The sequence below is a fragment of the Anser brachyrhynchus genome, assembly GCF_964034855.1.
Source record: "Anser brachyrhynchus genome assembly, chromosome: 1".
In the NCBI taxonomy this organism is placed as follows: domain Eukaryota; kingdom Metazoa; phylum Chordata; class Aves; order Anseriformes; family Anatidae; genus Anser; species Anser brachyrhynchus.
The window spans coordinates 123054989-123069172 of record NC_137694.1 but is presented as its reverse complement, the minus strand read 5'-3'; the positions used below and the strand labels follow the sequence as shown (position 1 = coordinate 123069172).

General features: G+C 35.5%; 1 protein-coding gene across 1 annotated transcript in view; it reads right to left on the bottom strand.

Annotated features, from left to right (window-relative positions):
• Positions 1-7264: 7264 nt before the first annotated feature.
• Positions 7265-14184, bottom strand: part of LOC308187879 (uncharacterized protein) — a 77830-nt gene continuing 70910 nt past the window's right edge. Inside the window, exon 5 of the mRNA XM_080576308.1 lies at positions 7265-11678. The gene's annotated coding sequence lies outside the window, so the exon portion shown is untranslated. The remainder of the gene's footprint in view (positions 11679-14184) is intronic.

Here is a 14184-nt window from a genome sequence, read left to right as displayed (position 1 = left end):
ATCCATACTGTAATTTAACTGGTCTTTAGTACAATGAATCTCTAGTGTGAAATTTCCTTGTTAATGATCAGTATAAACTATGGTTCTTAATGCAATTACGAATCTAAGGCTTACAGTCTATAGGCAAAAGAGTAACAATACGATATCATTAAACTTCTCGTTTCATTCACTGATACCTATAGGGAATAAGCAGCCATTATTGTAAGCATCTTACTTTTTCTATCAGCATACATTGAATTACGTATTATAGGCGCTTCATTCCCTAGTCTAAGTAAATAAACGGTTCCGTCACTAACTGTTTCTCTGTTAAATGTCTTTTTTTTTTTTTTTTTAAATAACATTAAAGGAAAATAAGGCAGGGTAGATAGGAAAAGAAGCTTTCTTGTGATCAAAAGCAAGCAAGCCCTCCAGACCCTTTGGAGAGGTTCTTCTATTTGAAGGAAGATCCGACCTACCACTACTATCAGTCATGGGAATCCTTTGTAAACATGAATCATGCCCTACCACAGGCCACTTATGCTAAGGCCTGGAAACCAGCTCCATCCTATTGAGTTTCCCAGCAGAGCTAGTGTAGCTGCTTCCCACAGACTGCAAAGGTCCTTGTAGATGCTAGGGCATCCCTTCCTCCACCTCAGCTGTGTCAGTAACCTGATGGAAAAGGCTTAACACCTTTTGCTTCTGTAGGAAAGCTGCACTTGCTCTGGTTGGCTTTGAGCTGATAATGCATTGTGAAAGCCAAGAGCTTTCAGCTATAACATCAATAGGAATAGCATCAGCTATTGATTCTCAGCTAATGTCTCTTTCAATAGCACATGGTCTTTCAGAAGAGTAAATGGGCCACATGGTTTTTGGAACCACAAGGAATAACCTGGGTGAATAAGCAATGTTCTGTAAGAATGTTTTCCTGGGTTGTCACCCTAAACCCAACATTTATAGATTAGAAAAGTTGAGTGAGTAAAATCAGAAAGGTCTTTAGAAGATATTTAGCCAGCTAAATGTCAGATATTTCTGATGGATAATTATTTAATCTATTCTTTAAAATCTCAGTGATGCTGACTTCATTGCCTTCTCAGACAATGAATTCCATTCATTGTCATCTTTATACTCAGCACCTTTTTGTCTACCATCTAATCTAGATCTTCGTTGCTGCAAATTAAGTTTGTTACTTCCTGTCTTAACCTTTGGAAAGAGCATATTGCCTTCCAACTTGTAGAAGGCAGTCTATCTGTAATTGGAGACTTCTATTACATCTTTTCTCTGTGCATTGTCCTCTAAATTAAACAGCGTCAGTTCTTGCTATCTTTCTTCACACAACTTTTTCTTCTAGACCTCTGATGCACTCCTGTTGTCTGCTCTAGATTCATTAAAAGGTCACATGTAAACCAAACACAGTAATTCAACTGTGGCCTTATTAAAATGAAAATATTCTGAGCTTTACACATTCTTTAGACAGCCTAACATTTGTTTTCTTGGTAATCAGCATGACATTGTTGATTACCACTCAGTCTGTGATCCAACTTATTCTCTCTAACCATTGCACTTTGTGCATGTTCCTAATTAATTGTTTTCCTGTTTCCAGGCAAATTTTAAGAATAATTCCTTAAGATTAATTAAGACTAGATTTATTCATTAATTAAAATTTTATTTGGGGAGAAAAATTTTGATAGATAAGAACATATTCATCCAGTTACTAGCTCCTCTTTAATAACATTTTTGTTTTAGCAGTTTTGTGTTAAAGAGCTGTTAATCCAAATTGTTATAATGGATCTAATGTATGGAAAAATGCCCAACAAGCGAATATGTAAACTGAATATTATGTGGCTGAGGAGAGGATCTGTTAGAAACCTCATGTATTCACGCTTCTCTAATAGAATATTTAATTAAATATAATATTGTCATCTCTTACTGACTTCCACCTACAGTCAAGTTTCAAAACCAGAAGATAACATTGCTGCTGTGAAGGAGCAGCCACCAGATTTAGTACAACACTGCATTCAGCCAAAGAGAGAATACTGTAACCTCTAACGCTGTCAACATAGCAGTCGAGTTTTCATATTCAAAACATTCATCTGGATTCCTGTATATTAATTCTCTACAGAGAAAGAAGATTTTACCACAGTACCATGAGAATAAATATGTCATTTAAGGCTACTGATTCAGATCCTACTGCAGTGAGGGACAAGGAGGAGACAGGAAAGATACCCCAAAAAAAGAGCTGTGGATGGTAATAAATATTTTAGTGCTACAGGCTACATGGTTTTGTTCACTGTAATACTTTAAAAGGTCTCCTTCTTAACCGACAGCTTTTAGATCTCATCTCATCTTTCAAATCTCCCTAACAGGGCTATACAACCCTTTTTGCACAACACTGTGTTCCACCTCTTCTTAGCAGTTATATTTATCTTTGGGGGCAGGGGCACCTCTTCCTCTCCTTTTCCAGGACAGAAGCTTGCAGAAGGATGATGTGGCCAGACAGCTAGCTGTGACTTTTGTGCCAGGGACACACCTGCCTAATAACTTACCCCTAATATTTTCTTCCTTCTAACTGAAGGAACGTATCCTAGAGGTTACTTGGTGGGTTCAGTGATGCTATGTGTAACTCCTGTATATGTGAAGGATCCCCAAAAGTATAAATAGACTGAGTGTGCAGAAATAATTTCTGGATTTTCACAAAGAATCAAAGAATAATCCATTTAATGTTTACAGCACTGAATGATTGATGCTTCCAAAATCCATTTTAATGTCCTCCTTGAAATATCGTTCCTTTATTTAATCTTTTTGGTTTATTTTATTTCAGCAGCTAGGTGCATATAATCTCCTGCCTTTTAGTGGTATTTGATAAAATAAATGTAGATCTGTTAAAATATGTTTCATTTAAAATAAATTACATACTTCCATAAAGAATGATTTGGTACTATGTTTGTACATAAAATTAGATGAGGTGACTAAAAGCCAGTATCACAGTAAGAAGCAAGCAGCATTCAGCTTATGATATATTAAATAAAAATATTCTAATAGCTATACTGAGTTCCTGCAGATAAAGTTTCATGCTATATTGAAGAACTGAAAATTTACAAAATGGTGTTAAAATTAAAATACACTTGAAAGCAAAGGACACAGTCAATGTTAGAGAGCTTATTAAGGACAGTGTGTATACTCTGGGCTTTAGCCTCTGGGATTTTGGCTAGTGCTGTAATAAACTGAGTAGCTTCAGTGAACATCTCTATCTCTAGAAAATAAGTATACAAAATATCCAACAGAATCAGAATCAGACCATCACATAATAACTGTCCTATATCTGAGAAGTTACCCTAAAAACATTAATATGTTATAAGGAGAGAAAAGATTGCAAGAGCATCTTGAGAGATAGGTCTTAAATGGCTAATAAGTCCATCCAGTAACAAAGTGAAGTGGCGAAGCCAGAAAGGCCTTTTTGTTAGACAATTCATAAAAAAAAAAAAAAAAAAAAGATGGATTTTGTCAATGGGAAGGACTATGGTAAACATCTGGAGTTGAAATAAACCATTGTGTTCATTTTATTTGAACTGATTTAGGAAGAAGCAGGAGAATACTTGAGACAGAAAATAATTAATGTAAATAATGCATGGGAAGTTTTTACACTGATGCTTTCAATTGAAGAAATGTGATTAGCATTTCACTTCCCGATTGGCAGTTTTAGGTCACTGGCCTAGTCTAGCATGAATAAAATCAGCGAATGAAAAATGGCAATCATGAAGCAAAAATTAAAGAAAGGCGATTTGGAAAGGGAACTTTTGCTACATCTAGTAAAGAAGATTAAATTTAATACCTTATTTAATGTCACCATTAATCTGTCATTGCACTGGGTCAATATGTGCAGAGGCAAATGGAGACAAAGAGGAGACTCTGGGTAATGGAGCTTATGTGCATTTCCTTCACTTTGAAAGTTTGACTCAGTAAAGATTAAACAGACGGAAAATGATTATACCCGGCCTTTGCAGTGCCCTTGAGCTCTGGGGCCCTCCCTAAATAACTGAGTAATCACAGATGATGACTTTAGGCTCAGAGGCACAACCCTTGGAAAAGCATTGCCCCAGTTACAGGTAAATTCATTTGTCAATGTTTTTCAGGTTCTGGTACAACTGAGTACATGGAGCTGCCCTTCAGGTGATATATTAAGCCCCAAAACTGAAATGTTTTTTTCAGTATCAGTGATATGATGCGTTCTTCACACTTACCATTATGAAAGTCCATGTTTTTAATTTGTAAATAGATACACATATAGATACACACGCATATACATGTATGTGTATGTATATGCATGAATATACATGCACAAAATATGAATACATATACACAAAAAACATCCTAATTTTTAAATAAATTAAAGTGCATCTGCACACTAAAGTTCAGGCATATGTTTAGATCATAGCGACTTAAGTATGAGCATAAAAACAGTTTCCTGAACTGGGTCATACTACCTGATTTAGAACATTTGTTCCTGTAAATGCAAGCAAGTATGGAGCTTATTTTCCATTACTTTTCACATGGAATAACTATTTACATTTCTCATTTGGTGTTCGATCACAGATATAAATGACAACCTTAAGACCACAAGAAAGTCAGACCATGCATGCATTTAAATAGTGTTGTGGGGTTTTTTTTAGTATACAATGGTAATAATCAGAATGTGCCTGTACCTGTAACCATACGTAGAAATAGAAAGACTTTCTGTAGATCATTGTAAGCAAAAAGGAGGTAGTTGTGGGGAAATAATGATAGTAATGACTTTGTGAGAGGGAAATATGAGAAATTTTTAAACTCTTATCACTTGAACTTTTTAACATTTATGAATCTTTTTAGTGTGTCAAAGTGGCCTTGGAGATACTGAAAAATTCTTGGGCTTTGTGCAGTCAAACCCAGGTCTCCAATAAGAATAACAAAATAAATGTTACTTCTAAAAAAACTATTTAACATTCTCACCAGAAAGAGAAAGAACTTTCAGTTTACCATTAAGGGACATTACACTATTTTTCAAGTATGAAAAGGATTATATGAACAGTAAGATCTATATCCTACGATAAAACATGAGTGTAAGAGGAAGGTGTTTTTTTTTTCATTTTCTTTTTTTTTTTTTTTCCCTAAATTGGCGAAGTAACAGTGATACAGAAACACACATAACCAACAGAAAAATGTAATAGAATTTGTTTAGATCTCAGTCCCTAAGTTAAACTATGTTCTTGAATCAAATTAGAAAGATATGTTAACATGACAGTGTTAGAGAGTCTGTCAAATCTAATTAGACCCACTGATTGTCTGAAAACTGGCTGGGAAATTTTTAGAGTCAAAGTCTCCTGCCTTTGTTTATTACGCAGTTAAAACATTTTATTGGAGAATCTGAAGACAAAAGGTGAGTTAAGAACATATAATTTTGTTTTCTTTTTCAAAACAGAATACTTTCCTGAGCATAAAAAAAGGCAACAGGAAATAGCAAGAGCAAATTAGACAGAAGATACTAATGGCCAGCAATCACACATAAGATTAAGTTTGAATAAGGAGAAAAGTTATTTTTCAGTAGGAAATCTGAAATAATGGCAGCATGGAAGTCATATATAGCTCCTTTCTGTGATTTCATTAATGTGTGTATAGCAGAGAGAAAAACTAGATGCACATGTGGATAACACATGAGTGGATAACAATAATGAATCTGGGTCTTTGGTCTTGTGGGTACTTGACACATATATTCCCCCACAAATTTGGCAAGGACTTTGTATACCTCTTGTGGAAAGGTGTAGGTATTTCTACATCTGAATTTTACTTAAGGAATGTTTCTAAAGTCTTTTTGGGGGGTGTTTTAACACTATATAACACTGCCAAAGAAACTGAGAGCTATAGCAGTTCAGATACTACATTTCTCTTGTGACTGGCACAGACTTGTGTATGATTGCAAATTAAGACATATGTAATGATAATGACACAAAATATTCATTCTAGGCTTGTATTTCTAGGGGCTTATACTCATCAAACCTTTCATCTGTTGTGTCAAAAGCATCAGTCTGCTTCTTGTCAAAAAGATATATATATATATATTTATTTCTTAAGATTAGGAAAATAATTCAGCTGTTAGAGGAATAAGTCATTTTCTGTGTATGCTTTGTTTTTAATGCTACCTATTCTTCCCCAGGTAGTGCCAATTAAAGTAGGATATGGAAGTGAAAATGTAGGGTCTGACTGGCCTGTGCTGGTGTAGCAACAAAAAGAGAGAAGCATTCTGCTCAGCCATAGCAGCAGGGGAGCGTATGTAGTGAGGGTTAGGAAAGCCAGACCGTCTCAGACACTGATGTTATCTCGACTTCAACCAGTCAGCTGCATCAGTGTGCTGGAGAGCATAGGGTTCTTGGTAACAGAGTTGGAACAATCTACTCCTTTTTGATATTCTTAGGCCAAATTTAGATGAGAATAACAATATACTGCTCTTTTGGGACAGCAAAATTTACTTTCTAAGGGAAATATTATTGTGATTGGATCTTTACTATTTCTGAAAATCCATGTGATTAGGAGGATCAGAGTCTTGAATTTTAAAATGAATCTTTAAAAAGTGAGAAGATTAACTACACTGAAAAGAACCTTGTGATTATATGGTTAAAATAAGTAGGAAATGCTAACATTTGTATCTTTTAATTCAACTCTCTTGTGCAAATGTGCATTATTTTTCAGACACTATTTTCTTGTGCAGTACTGAAGTAATGAGGTCTGCTCAAGACACAGTGTCTGCAATCCATCAGCCTCCCCTAAATCTGTCTTGGGTTGTGAACTACTGAGAGCTGCATCTATAATACAATTTTGAGACCCTGCTGAAATATATGCCTTGGCTTAACTAACTCCTCCTGTGCTTAACTGTACCACAGCAACTGGCTTCAGGCTCCCAGAAGGATCGATGCAATACTCCTTTTAGTTGTTGCATGTCTTTGGCCACCAGTAAGTGAAGGTAATAATACAAGTATTGAAGGCTTCTGAATCCAAGTGCTTTAAGTACAAACTTAACAAATGCCTGTTAGTAGTCTGTGTTCAGGGAGACTGAAGACTATAATCTTATGTTATCTAAACAGTTGAGGTGCAGTCCCCATTGTAATCATGCAAACATGATTACAAATAGCAGAGACAACATATCCTGTTTTGTTTCTGAATATGAACCTAGGAAACAAGGTGTCTAGTAATAAAATACCTGTGTGGATTTGACAGTATCTTAATTCAAAGCCAACGTCCTTCCTGAAGCTGAAACAAAAGTGAAACAAATTAAAGGCAGGATAATTTGTAGGATAATCAATTAAAAGTCTGTAGCAACAGGTGTTTAACAAGCACAATGTGACTCCCATTTAACCAATTCTTTATTTTGAAAATGAGCAGAAGAGCAAGAGTACTTCTAGTTAAGTCTGTTAAGAAGCCCAAAGAAAATTCTAGGACAAAAGCAATGCGCCCATGAATCAGAAACAAAGATCAAAGAAGCAAACAGTTGGAGGTGCTCAAATGTCATTAGCTGGAGTATCTCATCTATCACCTGTGGGTCATGAAATATGTAGAATTCTTGATAGAGGCAGTGAAAACTGTCAAGCTCAAATGTTGGAAGTTAAGGTTCTAAGTGCATTTAAGGTATTTGTACAATATGCTAGGCTAACAAAGCTTGTATTGTCTTAATTTTGGACCTATTTAAACCATGTAAATGTCTAAATTTCATTTGTTGTGCTTTCCATTATTGTCAACAAAGCAGAAATATTTTCAAGTTGTCACTTTTGCAAGTACTCAATTCCATCATTCAAAGATTAAAAGTGAAAAAAAACAAAAAACAAAAAACAAGCAAAACCACAAAACAAAACAAAACAAACAAAAAATAAACAGCAAATGTATTACATTACATCCGGCATAGGACTGAGATTCAAAAAGGCTTTTAAGAGCTTAAGTCTCAATGAATCTCTTGAGACCTGGGCTCCAAAATGTGTTTGTGAGTCTGTGTGTCAGTATATTAAATCTTCTACTAAACGTGCTGCCAAAATATTTAAGGAACATGAGATGTTTTTAATAATTCAGATATAAATACCCTTTATCTCCTCTCCCATAATTCTCCTAGATATAAACTTTAAAATGTGATTTATTATTAGAAATAATAATATATCATGAAGCTTCTTAAGAAACGGTCCACCTTTCACCTTTCCCTAAATTAAGGACAATGCTGTTATCTTTTTCTTTCTTTTTTTTTTTTTTTTCCTTTTTCTCGTTTTAAGACCTTTGAAGAATAAGAGATTATGAAGTAATATACTTTTTTTTTTTTCTTGCCTGTACTTTAAAGAGGCTTCTTTGGCACATAGTATTTTCTCTGTACTGCAAATCATAAGTATTTTTCAACTACTGTCTCAGTTTAAACAAAGATCTCAGAATACTGAAGCATCTCTGTGAAGTTCATAGATAGATTTACTCATTTTTAATACGAGACTTTAAATCACAAAATCTCAGAATGGCTGAGGTTGGAAAGGACCTCTGGAAGTCACCTGCTCCAATCCCATACCCAAGCAGGACCACCCAGCACAGATTGCCCAGTAACATATTCAGGCAGCTTTTGAAGATCTCCAAGGAGGGAGACTTCACAACCTCTCTGGGCAGCCTGTGCCAGTGCTCCATCATCCTCACAGTAAAGAAGTGTGTCCTGATCCTCAGATGGAACCTCTTGTGTTTCAGTCTGTGTCCACTGCCTCTTGTCCTGGTACTGGATACCACAGAAAAGAGCCTGCCTCCATCTTCTTTGCACCCTTCTTTCAGATATTTACACATGAACATGAGCCAGCAGTGTGCCTTGGCAGCAAGGAGGGCTAACTGTATCCTGGGGTGCATCAGGCATTGTTAGATGGTCAAGGGAAGGGATTGTTCCACTCTGCTCTTTGCTGGTGCAGCCTTACCTCGAGTACTGACTCTATTTTTGGGCACCACAGAATAAGAAAGATATAAGAAAGTTAGAGAAGGTCCAGTGCTCTTAGCCTTCCCTTATAGGAGTGATGCTCCAGTCCCTTCATCATCTTTGTGGCCCCGTGTTGGACCCTTTCCAGTATGTCCATGTTTCTCTTGCATTGGGTAGCTCAGAACAGGACATAATACTCCAAGTGTGACCTCACCAGTGCTGAGTAGATGATTTGTCTGCACAGGCTTTTGCAGACAAGTTTGTACTTGTTTTGCTCCCAGCTGTCCAGAAGTAAGACAAGTTGAGTCCAGAAGTAAGACAGGTTGAGTTCAAGACCATTCTGCATGACTCAGTGCAGTCATATGACTCCTGTGAGCATATGGCACACACATACTGTATTCCACAGGGAGGAACTTCATTATATACACGAGAAATGTCTGCAGTCTTGTCTCAGAGAACAGATTTGAGGAAAGCTCAATAAAACACATTAAGGTACTTCTTTTAATAATGTTGTTCATTGCTTTGGTAAGACCTGGAGTGTTATAGTGAGAATATGCTCCTTTTTTGTCAAGACCACAAAAAAAAAAAAAATCTTCAGAATTTTCACTTTCACTTATCAACAGTCTCACATTTGACAAGATGCTCTGAAACTTTAGTTTCTTGATATGTGAGAAAAATATTTTTTGTGTTTTTGTAACCAGTTCAAAAGGAAATTAAATGTGAGATTTATAATGAAATTCTGTGGATCTTAGCTGTGCCTATACTGAATGACATGAGAAGGGACCTGAATGAAAGGATAAAAGGATTAGTTCATGCATATGACCACCTGTTTCCTGGCTGTAGCCTGTAGTCTATATGGCTGCAAAAAAAATTTATAATGTGTTATCCTTAAAACCAATGCAAGAATTCCAGAAACAAAAGCCTTACTAGCAAGTTTTCATTTTTTTATTTTTTTGTCCATAAAAGTTCTTTGTGCTTCAAATTTAGTCAGCAGTCAATTGTCCATTCATTAATATCTGCATTGCTACCTTATTAACAAGCATAGAAACACAGTAACTAACTCAGCTAAACTTTTTTTTTTCTGGATTCTGTAGGGTTACCACAGTGCAAAAGTGCACTGAAATCACAGTCCATGTGCCTTTTACCTTTTACACCAGAGGCCAATATCAGAATTACACAGTTAATAAAAGAATTGAAATTATAGAATCATTCACGTTGAAAGAGACCTCTAAGATCATCTAGTCCAACTTTTAACCTAGTACTAAAACATACCTCTAAACCATGTTACTAAGTTCTACATCTACACATGTCTTGAAGACCTCGAGGGATGGTGACTCAACCACTTCCCTGGGCAGCCTATTCCAATGCTGCCCAACCCTTTCAGTAAAGAAATTTCTCCTAATATCCAACCTTAACCTCCCTTGGTGCAAGCTGAGGCCATTTCCCCTTGTCTTACCACTTGGTGCTTGAGAGAACAGCGCAATCCCCACCTCATTATAACCTCCTCTAAGGTAATTGTAAAGTACAATAAGGTGTCTCTTGAGCCTTCTTTTCTCCAAGCTAAACAACCCCATTTCCCTCAGCCACTCCTCATAAGACTCATTCTCTCGACCTTTCACCAGATTTGTTGCCCTTATAAAAAATTGTTTATACAGCAAAATTTAAATCAAGAGACAGAAGCAACTTCACTTATTCTTTTGGTCAGATAAACCAGGTAGACTTCATTGTTAGTTATAAACTGTCATTTACATACCTGCCTGCTGGCTTGTCTTCAACTATTGGTTTGACTTTTGAAGTCATATTTAAAAAAAAAAAAAAAAAAAAAAGTTTTTTTTTTTAAATCATACTCAATAAACATCAAAGTTGCTGAGGTATACTGCCTAAATGCACAAAGTTCCTTAGCATCACTCAGTAAACTTCTCTTACTCCAACTTAAGTGTCTCCATAGACAAAATGACCTGGCACTTCAAGATTTACAGCAGTCCATTTTTTCCTGTAGGGACAAATGCTCCCTGTTTATTGGTATCTGTGAATATTCTTTCCAGAACAAGAAGTATCTCCTCTTTAAGAGTCTTAAGCCACCATCATAAAGCCTCCTGGCTTCGGACAAGCTCTTGAGCTCTGAACAATCTTTTCTATTTAAGTGCATGTAAACTATTCCTCCAGGGTCTTAGCCTCACTAATGTCATATCTGGAGAATGTTAAGTCTGTCAAGTAAATCTGTAGTAATGTTTCTCAGTCACTTCATTATGATAAATACATGTTAGAAAATTTTATTTATTTTTATTTTATTTATTTTATTTTAATACCTCTTGGTTATACCTCTTGGTTATACCTCTGCTGTTTCTACTGATCTTTGTGTTGGCAGACAGCCTGCTTCTCAGTTCCTTTTGAAAGCTGGTATGTCAATATTATAGTAACTTTGTCCCCTCTCTCTCCTGCTCAAGGTTTCTTTTTTTGGGAACTCGATAACACATTTTCTTCTGTAAAATCTAAATAATTTTAGTTTTTGCTTTCATTAATCTTCATACATATACAATATCCCCTATATATATATATGACTGTAAATATGTCTGAACAAATGCATCTGACCTGCACAGTCCACATTATTTAGCATGCCTTTACTAAGAAAGAAAATAACATAAAAATAAATTCATTATCTCTCTTTAGTTTTGTCTGTTTTTGGCATTCCTTCTTCATTCTTCAGCTTATCTTCCTGGTTCTTCATAACAAATTTTCACCTTCCTTTTGTCTGCAAGAACCAGGAAAATCCACCTAAATTTTGTAACCTACTACCTTATCAAGTAAAGTGAAATTTAACCCCTTCCATTCATGTTGCAGGTCCTTTGAACCTAATACATCTTTCTTTTTTCAAAGGCAGCACTTTCTATTTCTGCTGAAATCCTTTTTGAATTAAAATTGGGCAAATTATCACTTATGCAAAACTTATTGACATAGTTTCAATTATTTTCTTCATCTCATAATAGCCTATTTTTAATGTACAATATTTGTACAATTTTTTTTACAAAATTTGTACAATATTTGCAATGCACTTGCAACATGCATTTGCATTTTCCTGTGGGAATGGGAATGGGAATAGATTCTAACATAAAAGTCCATATTTTAAATCCCCTTTTAATATGATTCCTAGTAATATTTTTATTTCCAGGCACAAAATTCGGAGCTTTGAATCACGGTTCTCTGAACTCACCCTGGGTCAACATGAAGTAGATAAACTGAAAGCAATAGAATTACCTGGTTTCAAAAGAAATTTAGGAGAACTACTATTTACTCTCTAATGGTGAGAAATCTATAGTTATCATTCAAGTATTAGCATTCTAGATTCATGCAGTAACAAACAATATTAAGATTATTAGGCACAGATAATAGCACTGTATCTTGCAAACACATTTTGCCCTGCTCTGTGCTATCTTCCATGTGTCTGTTCACCCCTGCTGTTTTGCTTGGTCCAATAATACCTCCACACCTGCACCCTTTCCTTCTCCCAACTCCACTTCTATGGAGATGTTAAGGGACAGTATCTATTCTATGCTTTAAATCTTGCAAGAGATCAGACTGAATCATGAAGGCAGAAAGCCACATACTGGGAAAAAAAAAAAAAAAAAGGAAAACAAATATCATATATTAATATAATAACTAGTCAAATTTGATAAACTGGAAATGTGGGATATGTCTGTGCTTTATTTCTAGAGCATTGGCTCCATTAACACAGATACTAGTCTTAAAAAACAGAATCTGAAAACTGTCTGCAGCATGACTCCACAAAAGGTAACTAACAATTACGTGTATATTCACAGACAACAGTTAAAAATCAAAACCATAACCATTTGTTGTGATGGAAGATGGGAAGATGTTACTGTTTTTTTTTTTTTTTTGGTTTGTTGTTTTATTTTTTTTCCAAAACCAACTCCTACTTGAGAGGCATAATTTTAAATGCATTTATCCGGCCTTCTGAACTATTAGAAATCTGTACTACCTAACATAATTAGTACTTTTTTGTTGATTTGCCTTGCTGTTTATTCTTGGTTATGGTGGCAAACTAAGGATTTCACTGGCTGCTCTGCAATTTTAGAGCATCATTAAATCATAATATATGTCACACAAGTTGTCTGCAGCATTCAGTACAAAACAAAATAAAATAAACTAGAAATCAGGTTTCCTGTGTCTTGAAAAAGATGGCTGTACCATTCAGATTAGAGTTTGACTTCCTCTGAAGGAATCCAGTAAACATTCCTGCAACCTTGTTAAAATGTTAGAACTAAAAAATAACATGCGTCAAACTGTACATGCAATGACTTACATCACACACATCTCACTTTACCTCCTCATCTTCTAGCACTTCTTCTCTCCTATATTTTTCTTGATGTATTTCTGATTTTCTCATCTCCAAGATTCACTTCCAAACCACCATCAACAAAAAAACACATTTAAACAATTTTTTTTTCATATAGAAGCAAAATCCAAATCAGTCCCCCCCTTTTCAGTTCATAGAAGTAGAAAGCTAGAAGCTCCTTATGTCAGCAAGAGTCCTTTGAGCATTCTTTCATTAATCCCCCTACAGTTCTATTTTTATGCTACTGCACTTTAGCCAACTTTAGCATTAAATGGTCCTTACCCATGTTTCACATTTGATAGTTTGTTTTTTGTTAATCACTGTTTCTCCCTCAGGTGGGCAAAAACATATTTTGTCTTTTTTCCATTTTTTGGTCAAGGACTACATGACAAATAGATACAACATAAGTTCCACATCAGTTCAGGATTTTACGATCGCAAATGAAATGAAGAATGCATACTATTGCTGGACACAGATTATATTGCAAAACACAAATGTTGTGATAGGCTAATATTGCTACTGACACCATTAAGATCCCTCTAGGGAAAACATATTCAAAGTGATTCCCAAAATTTAGTGCACGAAAACTCTATTGTGAAATTCTAGTAAGGAAAAATTAGAAGAGGAATTACCCCTGAACTATTAGGAAAAAAAAAAGGGGCGGGGGGGGGGGGAGAGAGAGACAGAAAGAAAGAAAAAATCAGAGAAAGAAGGAATGTAAAAGAGGGAGTGAAATATATAAAAATAAATTTATGAAATATAAAATTATACAGTTATTAACCCTTTTGGACATCTTAGGGTGAGACTTCATTACTGTGGGACTTCAACTTCCCAGACATATCCTGGAAGCACAACACAGCCCAGAGAAAGCAGTCTAAGAGGTTTCTGGAGAGCGTGGAAGATA